Here is a 15324-nt window from a genome sequence, read left to right on the forward strand (position 1 = left end):
GTCTCGTACTTCCTTTACTAACTCAAGCTCGGCCCGTCTTGCCTTATCATGGTCAGTGACTTGTGTCCTTAGTGACAATTGGGAGATTTTAATGGTATCATTGCGTCCGATCCATATACTAGGCGAAATGGTGTTTCCTTGGTGGTAGAGTGTATAGTTGTGTTGTATCCCCACAGGGTCTCTGGAATGAGTTCGGCCCACAGGCTTTTAGCCTCGTCTAGTTTTTTCCTTAGAGCTTGCAGGACGATCTTGTTGGCTGCTTCAGCTAGCCCATTTGTTTGTAGATGCTCTACTGATGAGAAATGTTGTTGTATCTTAAGATTTTGCAAGAAATCATTGAAATTATGGTCGGAAAACTGGCGACCATTATCAGTAATAATATGACGGGGTATTTCAAATCTACATATTATGTTTTTCCAAACAAAAGAGATCTTTTGTCTTGATGTGATTTTTGCCAATGGTTGGGCCTCAATCTATTTGGAGAAATAATCAATGGTCACAACTAAGAATTTTACCTGTATTGGTGCAGTTGGGAAAGGGCCGAAGATGTCAATCCCCTATTGGTAGAAAGGCCAACTACCCTCCGAAAGGTGCAACTGCTCGGCTGGTACGTGTATCACCGGACCATGTTTCTGACAAGTGGTGCAGTTCTTCACTTTTTGGCGGCAATCCTGCCATAGTGTCGGCCAGTAGAACCCTTCCCAGAGTATCTTGTTTGATAAGCTTCGTTCTCCTGTGCGTGTTCCTCATATACCCTCATGGACTTTGGTTAACGCAAGGTCGCATTCCGATCTGTTTAAACATTTTAAAAGATGTTGAGTATATCCTCTCCTATACAAGTTATCGATTAGTAATGTGAAGAAAGAGGCTTGTCTTTTGAATTTTTTCTGATCGATGATTTCAGGTGGAATGTCTCCATATTTCAGATAATGGATGTAAGGCTTTCGCCAATCATTTTTGTCAAAAATGTGATAAATATTCATTGAAAGAATGTTGGGTCTAGGGAGTATAGATTATAAGAGTGTAGCAGTATGTGATTGTGTAGTAGCTAATTTTGACAAAATATTGGCACGGTGATTCTGATATCTAGGGATGTGATGAATTTCAAATTTTGAAAAGCAGTTTGTCAGTTGTTTGACAATGTCTAGGTATTTTATTAAAAGAGAATCTTTAATTTGAAAAGATTGATTTACTTCTTGAATAACTAAAAGAGAGTCACAGAAGGCCTTTATTGCAGATATATTCAAATTAATGGCTAACCTTAGGCCAGCCATTAGTGCTTCATATTCGACTTGATTGTTGCTTGCCTTGAATGAGAAACGGAGAGAGTGCTCCAGAACAATTCCTGTTGGGTCTTATAGAAGAATGCCTGCTCCGGATCCTTGAGGATTGGAAGCGCCATTAACATATAGCGTCCATTCCGTGTTTGTATCGCTAGAGTTTGGGATGGTAAATTCGACAATGAAGTCCGCCAAATACTATAATTTTATGGATCCTCGGGATTGGTATTTGATATCAAACTCTGACAATTCAATTGACCATTTGATCATCCTTCCAGCTAATTCTGGTTTGCTAAGTACTTGTCTGAGTGGTTGGTTGGTACGGACGTTGATAGTGTGACTCTGGAAATATGGTCGGAGGCATTTGGCTGAGAAGACCAACGCAAGTGCAAGTTTTTCTATGGTCGGATACCAAAGCTCGACGTTTTGCAGTGACTTGCTCATAAAATAAACAGGTTGTTGGACTTTCTCTCTTTCTGTAACAAGAACTGAACTAACTGCCCAATCAGTGATAGATAAGTACAGGTAAAGTTGTTCCCCAACTTTGGGTTTTTGTAGAATAGGTGGCTTTGAAAGATTATCTTTTAAATTTGAAAATGCAGCTTCACATTGTTCATCGCATTGAAATTTGTTTCTTTTTCTTAAAGACTGAAAGAAATGAAAAGATTTGGAAGCTAAACATGGTAAAAAATGAGATAAGGCAGCAAGTCTCCCTGTCAGTTGTTGTATTTCTTTAATCGTTTGAGGGCTTTGCATTTCCAAGACAGCTCGGCATTTTTCTGGATTAGCTTTGATGCCTCGGCTGGTGAGCATGAATCCAAGGAACTTTCCGCCCTGGACACTGAAAGCACACTGTTCCGAGGGTTACCTAAAACTGAAGGTCGATCTCGGATGAGATCTTCGAGTGTGATCGGAGCTATTGGATCCGATTTGCTGGAATCTGGAGATGCTGCTGATCCTGGGTCACCGGAGGGTGGTGGTACCTGCAAGAGACTCCGATGCTTAAGTTAGCATGGGCTTTAGGTAGGCTTTTTGTGTAGAATCAGAGTATAAGTTATACCTGGGTGCTCCAGTGTATTTATAGTAGTGTAGAGTGACTTCCCTTCAGATAAGTTAGTTATCTGATCTTATCCTTTTGTGGGTGAGTCCACTTATCTTTTGGCCATCCGCCTTCAGGTGGGCTGTGATCTTCTGTTTTGGGCCTGCTTAGGCCCTTATAACGATTTGGCCGAGCTCTTTGGGGAGAGTTCGGTGATGAGCCAACCTTATAAGAGGCCGGTGAAAGAACTGAAGATTGATGGTTTAGAAGTTATAGTAAACTCTCGTTGCAAGTATAGTTACTAAACCAAGCAATCAGCCTTTCTTACAAATGTTTTGGTTGTCACAAGTAACAAACCCCTAAATAAATTGATAACTGAAGTATTTAAACCTCGGGTCGTCTTCTCAAGGAACTGCAGGGAAGTATGTTCTTATTATTGGTTATGAAGAGTGTAAATTGGGGTTTTTAAGATGAGGAACAAGTAATTTAAATTGCAATTAAAATAAGTAAATGACTGTAAAATAAATAAATAACCGTAAAATAAACTTTTGGCAAGGTATGAGAAATTAGAAGTCCTATCCTAGTTATCCTTATCAATGATGATAAAAATTGAATCTTAATTCCACTCAGTTAGTCTTTACTTAAAGTAAAGAAAAGTCAAGTGACTAATTAGTTAGATCCTCAAATCCTAGTTAATCCCTAAGGAAAGATTGGGATTATTGAAGTTCAATTCAATTAGCAAAGATAACAATTATCAATCATGTTTGAGTTTGATAACTCCTGAGTTACTGATTTCTTAACCAAGACCAAAAAGAGAAAAAGTAAATCTACCAAAATAAAAATGTCTTCAGATTGGAAGCAACAGTAACATAAATAAAAGAAACAATTGTAAACTGAAATACCTCAAATAACATTAATTCAAAAGAGTAATCTGTAACATAGAAGAATTCATAAATTAAATTGAAAAGATAAATAAAAAGGAATGTTGAACCTGATAGAAAGAGATAATCCTGAAAGCGAATAAAATCCTAAATCTAAATCCTAAAAGAGAGAGGAGAGAACCTCTCCCTCAAAACTACATCTAATTCATGAATACTAACTAATTGGAGACTCTCCTTATAAATGGATGCATTCCTCCACTTTATAGCCTCTAATCTGTGTGTTCTGGGCTGAAAAATGGGTCAAAAGCAGCCCAGAAATCGCTCCCCACGATTTCTGTTACGTTCAGGTCGCGGGCAAGTGACGCGGAGGCGTCATCCACGCGTCCGCGTGGATTGAAGTTCGCAGATGCGACGCGGGCGCGTCATTCACGCGTTCGCATCGCATAACTTCGAGGCAGCTATGGCAAATTATATATCAAATCGAAGCCCGGACGTTAGCTTTCCAACGCAACTAGAACCGCATCATTTGGAATTCTGTTGCTAAAGTTATAGCCGTTTGAGTGCGAAGAGGTCAGGCTGGACAGCTTAGCAGTTTCTCCAACTTCTTGTATTCCTTCCACTTTTGCATGCTTCTTTTCTTTCCTCTGAGCCATTCCTGCCCTGTAATCTCTGAAATCACTTAACACACATATCAAGGCATCTAATGGTGATAAGAGAGGATTAATATTAGCAATATAAAGGCCAAAGAAGCATGTTATATTTCTTTACTTTTATCACATGTGCATTGATCTTTTTATTAACTTAGCATTGGGGTAATTTTGTCCCCTTATTTATTTATTGAAATTTTTCTTTTATTTCTCTCTCTTTTTTTTTTTGAATCATAAAAGCAAACATAACTTATCAATGCACATGGATTTTTAATTTTTTTCTGGTTTTACATGAGTAGGTTCCCAAATTCCCAATATTCAAATAAATTAGAAACATGATACATTCCCTTACTAACCCATGTTCCCACAATTTTCTCACACTTAGTTGATGCACAATCTCTATCTTAAGCTAACCAAAGATTCAATTGGGGTGATTACTTGTTTTTCCGCTTAAGGCTAGTGATGTGGTAAAATATAGAACAAATGGGGATTAAAAGGCTCAAAGTGGCTAACAAAGGTAATTGAAAGGGTAGGTTTATTTGGGATAAGTGAGCTAAAATCAAATAATGGCCTCAATCATATGCAAGCATGTAAATACACTAAATATTGGACATATATAATGGAACAAAGCAAAGGTTGCAATCATAGTGAAGAAAACACACAAGAATAAAAATTTATGGTTAAATAATGTAACCATATAAATAAGCTCAAAATCTCACAGGTTGTGTGTTCTTTGGTTCAAAAATCATGTTCCAAATACAACTTCAAACAAGTTTTAACACAAAAATTTTTTCAATTTAAATTAGTGAAATTTTTCAAAGATAGGGTCTTAAAAGAATTTTATTACTTTAACCAAGTAGTAACTAGATGCATAAAATCAAACAAATATGCAAATGCAACAACTAATTTAACAAAAAAAATTAAACATTGGTGCTAAAATATGAAGTGACTAACCCATGGAAGTCAGTATCGACCTCCCCACACTTAAAGATTGCACCGTCCTCGGTGCATGCTAAGATGTGCAGATGGACGGGCTATTCCAACTGGCGCTTTTCTCCAAAGATTTTGCAGATGGACTTGTCTGTCTCCCCATGTAAACGTCTTCCGGTTCGCTTCCTGGTGGCCATCCTAAAAGAAAAAGGGAAGAAAGGTAACCCAATAATAAAGATAAGAAAATAAATGAAGTATGGTTGGGTTAATGCCAAATGATAAGGGTCTCATTTACATGGAAGCTTCAACATGTACGTGAGAAAACAATATAAGCACATGGCATACTAGTGGTGCAAAATTTGCAACAAAGGAGAGGAAAATGTGGGTAATGCAAGATAGTATAAGTTCATATCAATGCAAGAGAAGGACAAGTATCATAAAATATTAGCATTGATTTAAATAATGTTACCCAATCAGAATAAAACAAGTCATAAGCACTAAGATAATACCAGAAAAGATATAACAGTTGAATAAGAACATTTGAACACCACTGGTAAAATAATAAATTTAGAAAAGAAAATAAAAATATACAAAATTAAAATGCAATGAATGAAAGTATGCAAATAAATAAAATAAAATAAAAGATAAGAAGAATGAGAAGGGAAAGAAATAAAGTAAGAAAGAAAGAAGAAAGAAGAAAAGATAGAAGAAATTAGGATTGGGGAAGAAAAGATAAGATAATTGGCTGATCTGGATAAGCTGTGCGGCGCAAGCAACGCAGACGCGTGGGGGACGCGGTCGCGCGACTTGCGCTTAAATTAATTGACGCGGTCGCGTCGGTCCCGCGGACACGTGACGCATTTTGTGCTACTGGCGCGAGGGCAGCCTCGCGCTCGCACAACTCTCTGTTCAAAATGCATTATTGCCAAATATCAGGGTGACGCAGTCGCGTGGTCGACGCGATCGCGTGAGTGGTCATGACAGGGATGTGACGTGGACGCGTAGCCATGCGTCTGCGTGGTAAGGCTGGGCGTTCTGCACCAATCCAGCACCACTCCAGCATAACTTTCGGCTATGCACCCTTTTCACGTCGATTTTCATGTCACGCGGCCGCGTGGGTGACGCGGTCGCGTGGGAGGCCAAAGTTCCCACATGACGCGGACGCGTCAGCGACGCGGTCGCGTGGATCAATTTGTGCCAAAGGCACGCCTCCAGCCACGCTATCGCGTAACTCTCTGTTCGATTTTTTTTCTTTCCAATGCACTGGCGACGCGGACGCGTCAGTGACGCTACCGCGTCGCGTGCGTGCTTCTCTTTTTTTTTTTAATAATGCAGTATGCAGAATGCAATGCTAATATGAATGTTATGCATGATTCCAGGTCCAATGAAATAAAATAAAACTTAAAAACAAACAAAATATACTAGAATTAAAACTGAAAAAGGAACGATCATACCATGGTGGGTTGTCTCCCACCTAGCACTTTTAGTTGAAGTCCTTAAGTTGGACATTTGGTGAGCTCCCTGTTATGGTGGCTTGTGCTTGAACTCATCCAGGAATCCCCACCAATATTTGTATCTCCAGTAACCTCCGGGGTCCCAAACTAGGCATGTAAAGCCCTTAAGAAGCTTCAAACAGATTCTTAGGCTCCCGGGATGACAAATGTCAGAGCAGATTTCAGGATCCCAAATCTTGCTTTTACACCCATTTTTGTCGGGATCTGTATTTTTCTAGCCGGGTGATAAGTAATTTGAATTCTCACTGCAGCTACCAAACAGCTTCCTAGACCCATTCAATTGAGCTTTACACCAACCTTTGTGTTTAAACTTAAAGCTTCCAACCATAATGAACCTTGCAGGACAACTCTTACCACTGACCATTTTTCTCTTACTCTTAATGCCGCAAAGAGCTCTAAGTTGACCATCTGTCTCCAGTAGCCCATATTCAAGTGGAATTAGAAAGCTAAGGGATATGAATTTTACCCACTTGAATGTTGTGAAGGATGATGGCAACTTAGGGTGAGGGGTCTCCAATAACTTTGGCAAAGTGATTTCAAGCTCCACTCCCTTGTGCTTTTTGACAACTTCCACCTTTTTGCAAACTTCCTCAATATCAACCTCTTCCTCTTGGTAGCTTTCTTCCAATTCAATCTCTTCTTCATTACTTACTAGGGCATGGGAGGTTGTGCCTCTTCTTCTTTAATCTCCATCTCCTGACCAACCTCTTCCAAGTCTTCAACTATGATATGCTTTGGAGGTTGTACACCCTCCTCAACATCAATTTCAATCGCCTTAGAAGGAGGTTCTATAACCTGACTTTCCCATGGAGGTTCAGCATCTCCTAAGTCTGCAACCACTTCTTCCTCTTCAATAATTACAGCTTCCTCCACTTGTTCCAGTACAAAGTCATGCTCCGTATTGTCCACTGGAGTTTCTGATGTCTCCTTCATGCTATGTTCTTCATTAGATTGTCCACATGAAGCCATGGGGGTTCTTTGAGTGTCCGAACGTCGGGAAGGTAATCGATTTATCGCTTGATCCAGTTGGCGAAGGGTTGCTTGAAGTTTTGCACATGTTTCCATGAGACGATCGCTTGATTCTTGTTGCGCTCGGCTATCATAAGTAGGATCATAGTGCTCTTGGATTGATGGATATGGAGATGGCAAATATTGAGGTGGTGGTTCTTGGGAGTAATTGGGTTGGAATTGGAGTGGTTCTATATATGGTTCATATGGCTCATAAGGTGGTTGGTGTGGTGGATACGGATTAGGGTTATATGGTGGTGTTTGGTGGTAAGGGGCTTGTGAGTATGGTGGTTCAGAGTTGTGTTGAGGAGGTGGGTCATAGGTATATGATGGGGTCCACCATATCTATTGTTTTGGCATGCATTGTAGGATGGTCTTTGTCTGTGGTATTGTGGAAGGTGTTGCTGCTGGAAGGGTTGATCAGATCCTCGTGGCTCCTTCCATCTCTGATTGTTTTGACCTTGATGGATGTTCCTGTTATAATTTTCATTCCTTGCCACAACATTGGAACCAAACTCAAAGCGAGAGGGGTGAGAACTCATAATAGTGAATAAAAATTAAAAACGAAAATAAAAACAAATTTTAAATTAAAAAGGTTATTTAAATTTTGAAATTTGAATTTTAAATTTTTTTGAAATTTGAATTTTGAAACTAGAAATTTGAAATTTGAAATTTTTTAAATTTGAATTTTGAAAATTTTTAAATTTGAATTTTGAAATTTGATTTTTGAAATAAGATAAGATAAGATAAAAATTTTAAAATAAAAATCTGAATTTTTTTTTTCGAAAATAAATCAATTTAAAAGCAAATATTTACAATAACCAATAATAAGGCACACGTTTGCAATTCCCCGGCAACGGCGCCATTTTGAAAGAACTGAAGATTGATGGTTTAGAAGTTATAGTAAACTCTCGTTGCAAGTATAGTTACTAAACCAAGCAATCAACCTTTCTTACAAACGTTTTGGTTGTCACAAGTAACAAACCCCTAAATAAATTGATAACCGAAGTATTTAAACCTCGGGTCGTCTTCTCAAGGAACAGCAGGGAAGTATGTTCTTCTTATTGGTTATGAAGAGTGTAAATTGGGGTTTTTAAGATGAGGGACAAGTAATTTAAATTGTAATTAAAATAAGTAAATGACTGTAAAATAAATAAATAATTGTAAAATAAACTTTTGGCAAGGTATGAGAAATTAGAAGTCCTATCCTAGTTATCCTTATCAATGATGATGAAAATTGAATCTTAATTCCACTCAGTTAGTCTTTACTTAAAGTAAAGAAAAGTCAAGTGACTAATTAGTTAGATCATCAAATCCTAGTTAATCCCTAAGGAAAGATTGGGATTATTGAAGTTCAATTCAATTAGCAAAGATAACAATTATCAATCATGTTTGAGTTTGATAACTCCTGAGTTACTGATTTCTTAACCAAGACCAAAAAGGGAAAAAGTAAATCTACCGGAATAAAAATGTCTTCAAATTGAAAGCAACAGTAACATAAATAAAAGAAACAATTGTAAACTGAAATAACTCAAATAACATTAATTCAAAAGAGTAATCTGTAACATAGAAGAATTCATAAATTAAATTGAAAAGATAAATAAAAAGGAATGTTGAACCTGATAGAAAGAGATAATCCTGAAAGCGAATAAAATCCTAAATCTAAATCCTAAAAGAGAGAGGAGAGAACCTCTCCCTCAAAACTACATCTAATTCATGAATACTAACTAATTGGAGACTCTCCTTATGAATGGATGCATTCCCCCACTTTATAGCCTCTAATCTGTGTGTTCTGGACTGAAAACTGGGTCAAAAACAGCCCAGAAATTGCTCCCTACAATTTCTGTTAAGTTCAGGTCGCGGGCAAGTGACACGGAGGCGTCATCCACGTGTCTGCACGGATTGAAGTTCGCAGATACGACGCAGGCGTGTCATTCACGCGTTCGCATCACCTAACTTCGTGGCAGCTATGGCAAATTATATATCAAATCGAAGCCCCAGATGTTAGCTTTCTAACGCAACTAAAACCGCATCATTTGAAATTCTGTAGCTAAAGTTATAGCTATTTGAGTGCGAAGAGGTCAGGCTAGACAGCTTAGCAGTTTCTCCAACTTCTTGTATTCCTTCCACTTTTGCATGCTTCCTTTCTATCCTCTGAGCCATTCCTGTCCTGTAATCTTTGAAATCACTTAACACACATATCAAGGCATCTAATGGTGATAAGAGAGGATTAATATTAGCAATATAAAGGCCAAAGAAGCATGTTTTCAATCATAGCACAAAATCAGGAAGGAAGACATAAAGCATGCGATTAGTATGAATAAATGGGTAAAGAGTTGATAAAAACCACTCAATTGAGCACAAGATAAACCATGAAATAGTGGTTTATCAGTAGGTCATTCTTGTCTTCGTCCAACTCGGATTGCCTAGCTCGACCCAGGGTATGAACACGCACTTTTCTGGATTCAACTGCATCTTGTATGTACGTATTTGCTCAAAGATTTCTTTAAGGTCGTCGACATGTGTTTTGCCAACCATAGTTTTGGCGACCATGTCATCAATGTAAACTTTGACATTTTTGCCGATCTCTTTGGCGAACATCTTGTCCATGAGTCGCTGATATGTGGCACCTGCATTCTTAAGGCCAAATGGAATAACTTTATAACAATAGTTACCTAATTCTGTTATAAAAGCAGTTTTTTCTTGGTCTATTGGATGCATTAAGATTTGGTTGTATCCAGGATATGCATCCATGAAACTTAATATTCTGAAAGCAGAAGAGTTATCAACTAAAGCATCAGTAGATGGTAAAGGGTATACATCTTTAAGGCATGCTTTATTTAATTCAGTGAAGTTAATGCACATGTGCCATTTACCGTTATTTTTCTTTACCATGACAATGTTGGCTAGCCAAGTTGTGAATCTGAGCTCCCAGATGAAATTTGCATCAATGAGCTTCTTAGTCTCTTCCATGGATGCCTGCTTCTTTTCCAACCCGAGGTTTCTCTTTTTCTGAGCTATAGGTCGGATGGCTGGTTTATAGCCAGCTTATGGGATATGACTAATGGGTCGATCCTTGGCATGTATGCTGGTGTCCATGCAAAAAGGTTAGCATGTTTTCGGAGGAATGCAACAAGTTTCTCCCTTTCAGTACCATTTATTAATGTCCCTACAAAAGTAAACTTTTTGTAGTTCCTCGTTTGGTATAGGCCAATCTTGAAACTCGGACGGGGGTCTAACTCGGCCAATGGTAATTATTTGCCAATCATTTTGATGGCATTCACTTGGGAGTTTGCAACCCTGTTTTGCAATTTGAGGCTGATATTACAACAATGTCGGGCCTCTCGATGGTCACTGTGGATTGTTGCAATAAGATTATCCTGCACATGAAACTTAACACAAAGATGAATTGTAGACATGATTGCACCAAATTTATTTAAGAATGGTCGGGCCAATATTTGATTGTATGGGCTGAAGCAGTCAACAACAAGGTATTAAGTATCTAAAGTTTTAGACAAGGGGTTCTCACCCAGTGTGGTTTGTAACCACACTGAACCTAACACGGGTGCCCGTTCCCTGAGAATCCGACGAGGTCTCCTGTGGATGGTTGGAGTATGTTGTCGCTCAGCTTCATTTTCTGAAATGTGGAATAGAAAAGTACGTCAACGCTGTTTCCTGGGTCAAGCAACACCTTTCGAACAATTAGATCACCCAGCTGGATGGAGATAACAACTGGGTCATCTAGCTTAATCCCTGTTGAATTGTAGTCAGATGGCTGGAAAGTCATTTCAGGTAAAGTCGGCGTGAATTGTTGGGTGATTATCTCATTTTCTACAGCCAGCATAGCTCAGTATGTGCGCTTGAGGGCAGAGCTTGATGCTCCGCCTCCTGCGAAGCCTCCAGAAATGCATTTGATCACTCCTCGGGGCTGGTTGGGTTGAGGTGGAATTGGTTTGTCCTTGTCCCAAGATATTTGTCCTGCAGAGGATAAGTCAGTTGTATGGGAACGGTTTTGCATGTGTGATGCAAGCAAAATCGTCTGTTAAGAATTCCTTCTCGGTAAAGGAGAAATAACCTCATTGCAAGTATAGTTCTCAATCAATAAGTAATGCTCGATCAAAATTTACAATTTCTAATCTAAACCGAGAGTATTTAGCTCCCAGGTCGTTCTCCCTAGGAATGCAATTGAAGTGTTATGTGCTTTCAGTTGTGAAGAGGACAAAGAGGTTTTATAATCAAAGAACAAAAGATTAAAAGAACTTAAGAAATCAAAGAACTAAGCAGTGATCAAAATCGAGAATTAATGCAAGTAAAGAGTAAGTGAGATCAAACCTAGTGAAAATGCTATAAATGCAATAAAAGCCTTGACTTGGGAATGAGGATCCAAGGAATCCTATCATCGCCATAACCACAACTATGGTAATTATGATGAGTCAATCTTGTCTAGTTAACCCCAACCATCGAGGAGTAAGTCAAGCAAGCATAATTGACCTTAATTCATAAGTCCTAACCAACTTACCAAACTAGTTGATAAAAGGCTAGCGTCAATGGAAACAAGAGTCAACTAACTATCCAAGAATTTCCACTAAATGTCGGACATTATGACTCTAGTATCCTAGGAGCTCAAACCACAAGCCAAGGTGTGAAAATCTACTCAAAACTTAAAGTTGGCATTTTCACAAATACCTTGTGTGCATAAAAGTAAAGTATGGAAAATTGCAAGGAAAAATAGCAAACTATAACCAACCATCAACAAAACTAAATATAAACAAGCAATCAAACATAAAGGAAGCATAAACCATAAAATTCATCAATCAAAACTTTAAGAAACACAAAATTGCAATATGAACAAGTAACTTGAACCAAATGAGAATGGAAGTAAAAGTGCTATGATTGAAATTGAAATTGAGAGTACTTACAATTAAAGAAGCAACATCCAAAATCAAAAGCTTGCTATAAAACGCTTGATAAACCACTATTTCATGGTTTATCTTGTGCTCAATTGAGTGGTTTTTATCAACTCTTTACCCACTTATTCATACTATTTGCATGGTTTTACATTTGCCTTCCTAATTATGTGCTTTGATTGAAAACATGCTTCTTTGAGCTTTAAATTGATAATTATTAATCCTCTCTTATTACCATTAGATGCCTTGATATGTGTGTTAAGCGATTTCAGAGATTATAGGGCAGGAATGGTTCAGAGGATGGAAAGGAAGCATGCAAAAGTGGAAGGAATACAAGAAGTTGGAGAAATGGCTAAGCTGTCCAGCCTGATCTCTTCGCACTCAAACGGCTATAACTTTAGCTGCAGAGGTCCAAACGATGCGGTTTCAGTTGCGTTAGAAAGCTAACGTCCGGGGCTTCGATTTGATATATAATATGCTATGATTTCTCTGACGCTAAGTGATGCGACCGCGTGATCCATGCGGCCGCGTCGCAGTGACGGAAATCCAGCGTGGCAAAATTCGAAACCAGCAAATTCTGGACTGTTTTTGACCCAGTTTGCGGCCCAGAAAACACAAATTAGAGGCTATAAAGTGGGGGAATACATCCATTCATAATCAAGCTTTCATATTCACAATATTAGGAGTAGATGTAGTTTTTAGAGAGAGAGGTTCTCTCCTCTCTCTTAGGATTTAGAATTAGGATTCTTTTCACTTCATGATTATTTCATCTTTTGCGATCACAGGTTCAATGTTCCTTTTATTTATTTTTCTAATTTAATTTATGAACTCTTCCATGTTATATTTGATGTCTTCATTAGTGCTAATTTCAGGTATTTTCAGATCTATGATTGCTTTCCTTTATTTAAATAATTTAGATTTTTCCCTTTTGGCTTTGGTTGATTTATTGGTAACGCTTGAGCTGTCAAATAAAGCAGTGGTTGAAATTGAGAGTTGCTCCAATAACTCTAGTCTTTCCATAGGAATTGACTAGGACCTAAGGATTAAGCTAATTAATCCACTTGATTTACCTTCATAGTTAGAGGTTAACAAAGTGGGATTAAAACCCAATTCTCATCGCAATTGATAAGGATAGGACTTCCGGTTCTCATACCTTGCCAAGAGATTTTATTTTTATTATTATTATTTTATTTTACTTGCCATATAACATATTCCCACCTTACTTCCTAAACCCCAATTTACAAACTCATAACCAATAATAAGAACATACTTCCCTGCAATTCCTTGAGAAGACGACCCGAGGTTTAATACTCGGTTATCAATTTAAAAAGGGGTGTGTTACTTGTGACAACCACAACTTTTGTAAGAAAGGTTGATTGCTTGGTTTAGTAACTCTACTTACAACGAGAGTTTCTATAACCTCTAAACCATCAATCTTCAGTTCTTCAAAATGGCGCCGTTGCCGGGGAATTGCAAATGTGTGCCTTATTATTGGTTATTGTAAATATTTTTTTGATTTTTGCTTGTTTATTTATTTTTATTTTTGATTTTATTTTTGCTTTTTCATAAATTAAGAGGTTATTGGTTTTTATTTAGTTATTAAAAAAAAGTTTTTTTCAAAAATTTGTTCTTAGTGTTCATCTTGATCTTCAAGTTGTTCTTCACGTTCATCTTGACCTTCAAGCTGTTCTTAGTTGTTTTCTTCGTTTTGATCTAAAAATTTGAAATTTGGTGTCATTTTATTGTTTTTTTCTTTCCTCATTAAATTCAAAAATATTTTTAATTAATTTTTTTCAAAAAAAAAATTTCAGATTTTTATTTTTAAAATTTTTATCTTATCTTATCTTATTTCAAAAATCAAATTTCAAATTTCAAATTTCAAAATTTAATTTTCAGATTCAAAATTTAAATAACCTTTTAATTTAAATTTATTTTTTATTTTTATTTTTCATTTTTATTTGCTATCATGAACTCTCACCCCTTTGGCTATGAGTCTGGTTACAATTATGTTGCAGGAAGAAGAAATTACAATGAGAACAGGCATCAAGGTTGGAACAATCAAAGATGGGAGGAGCCACAAGGATTTGATCAACCCTTATGGCAACAACCACCTCCAATAGACTATCAACAACCACCACCATATGCCTATGAACCCTTTCCTCAACATGACTTTGGACCACCATACTCACAAGCCCCTCACCACCAAACACCATCATATGACCCCAACCCACATCCACCATACCAACCACCTTATGAACCAAATGAACCCTCCTATCTACCCTAAACCTCCATGGAGAAAGCACTTACCGATCTAAACTCTACTATACAAGCTCTCTTCACCCAAATCAGACCACCAAATACCTTCAACAATCAACCCTCAAGCTCTAGTGCACTTCCTTGTCAACCACAGAATAATCTCTCCATCCCATCACCACTATCCATGGAAGAGCACCCACATCCATCAATCCAAAAGCAAGATGATCCCAATTATGCTATTGATATGGAATAGGAAAGAAGGAATCATCTTCACAAATCCATACTTCATAAAGAGCTAGAGGAGGCCCTACGGGTAAGGGTAGGAGAGACCCTTGAAGATGAAAGAATAGTTGAAAGGAGTTGTCATGGAAAGAAAATCATCGAGGATGAGTACGATTTTATACTTAAACAACTGGACAAAGCAGCAGTTATTAAAAAGGAAGAAGTGGTTGCAGACTTAAGAGATGCTGTACCTCCATTGGAAAGTCCAGTCACAGAGCCTCCTTCCTTGCCCTTGGTGAGCAATGAAGAAGAGATTGAATTGGAAGACAGCTACCAAGAGGAAGAGGTTGAAATTAAAGAAGTTTGCAAAGAGGTGGAAGTTGTCAAGAAAGAACATAAGGGAGAGGAGCTTGATATCACTTTGCCAAAGCTGCTGGAGACCACTCCACCTAAGTTGCCATCATCCTTCACAACATTCAAGTGGGTAAAATTCATATCCCTTAGCTTTCTAACCCCACTTGAATATGGGCTACTGGAGACGGATGGTCAATGATGAGCGGATATTTTATACGCTTTTTGGGGATAATTTCATATAGTTTTGAGTATGTTTTAGTTAGTTTTTAGTCTATTTTTATTAGTT

Source organism: Arachis ipaensis, chromosome B08 (genome assembly GCF_000816755.2).
Source record: "Arachis ipaensis cultivar K30076 chromosome B08, Araip1.1, whole genome shotgun sequence".
Classification (NCBI taxonomy): domain Eukaryota; kingdom Viridiplantae; phylum Streptophyta; class Magnoliopsida; order Fabales; family Fabaceae; genus Arachis; species Arachis ipaensis.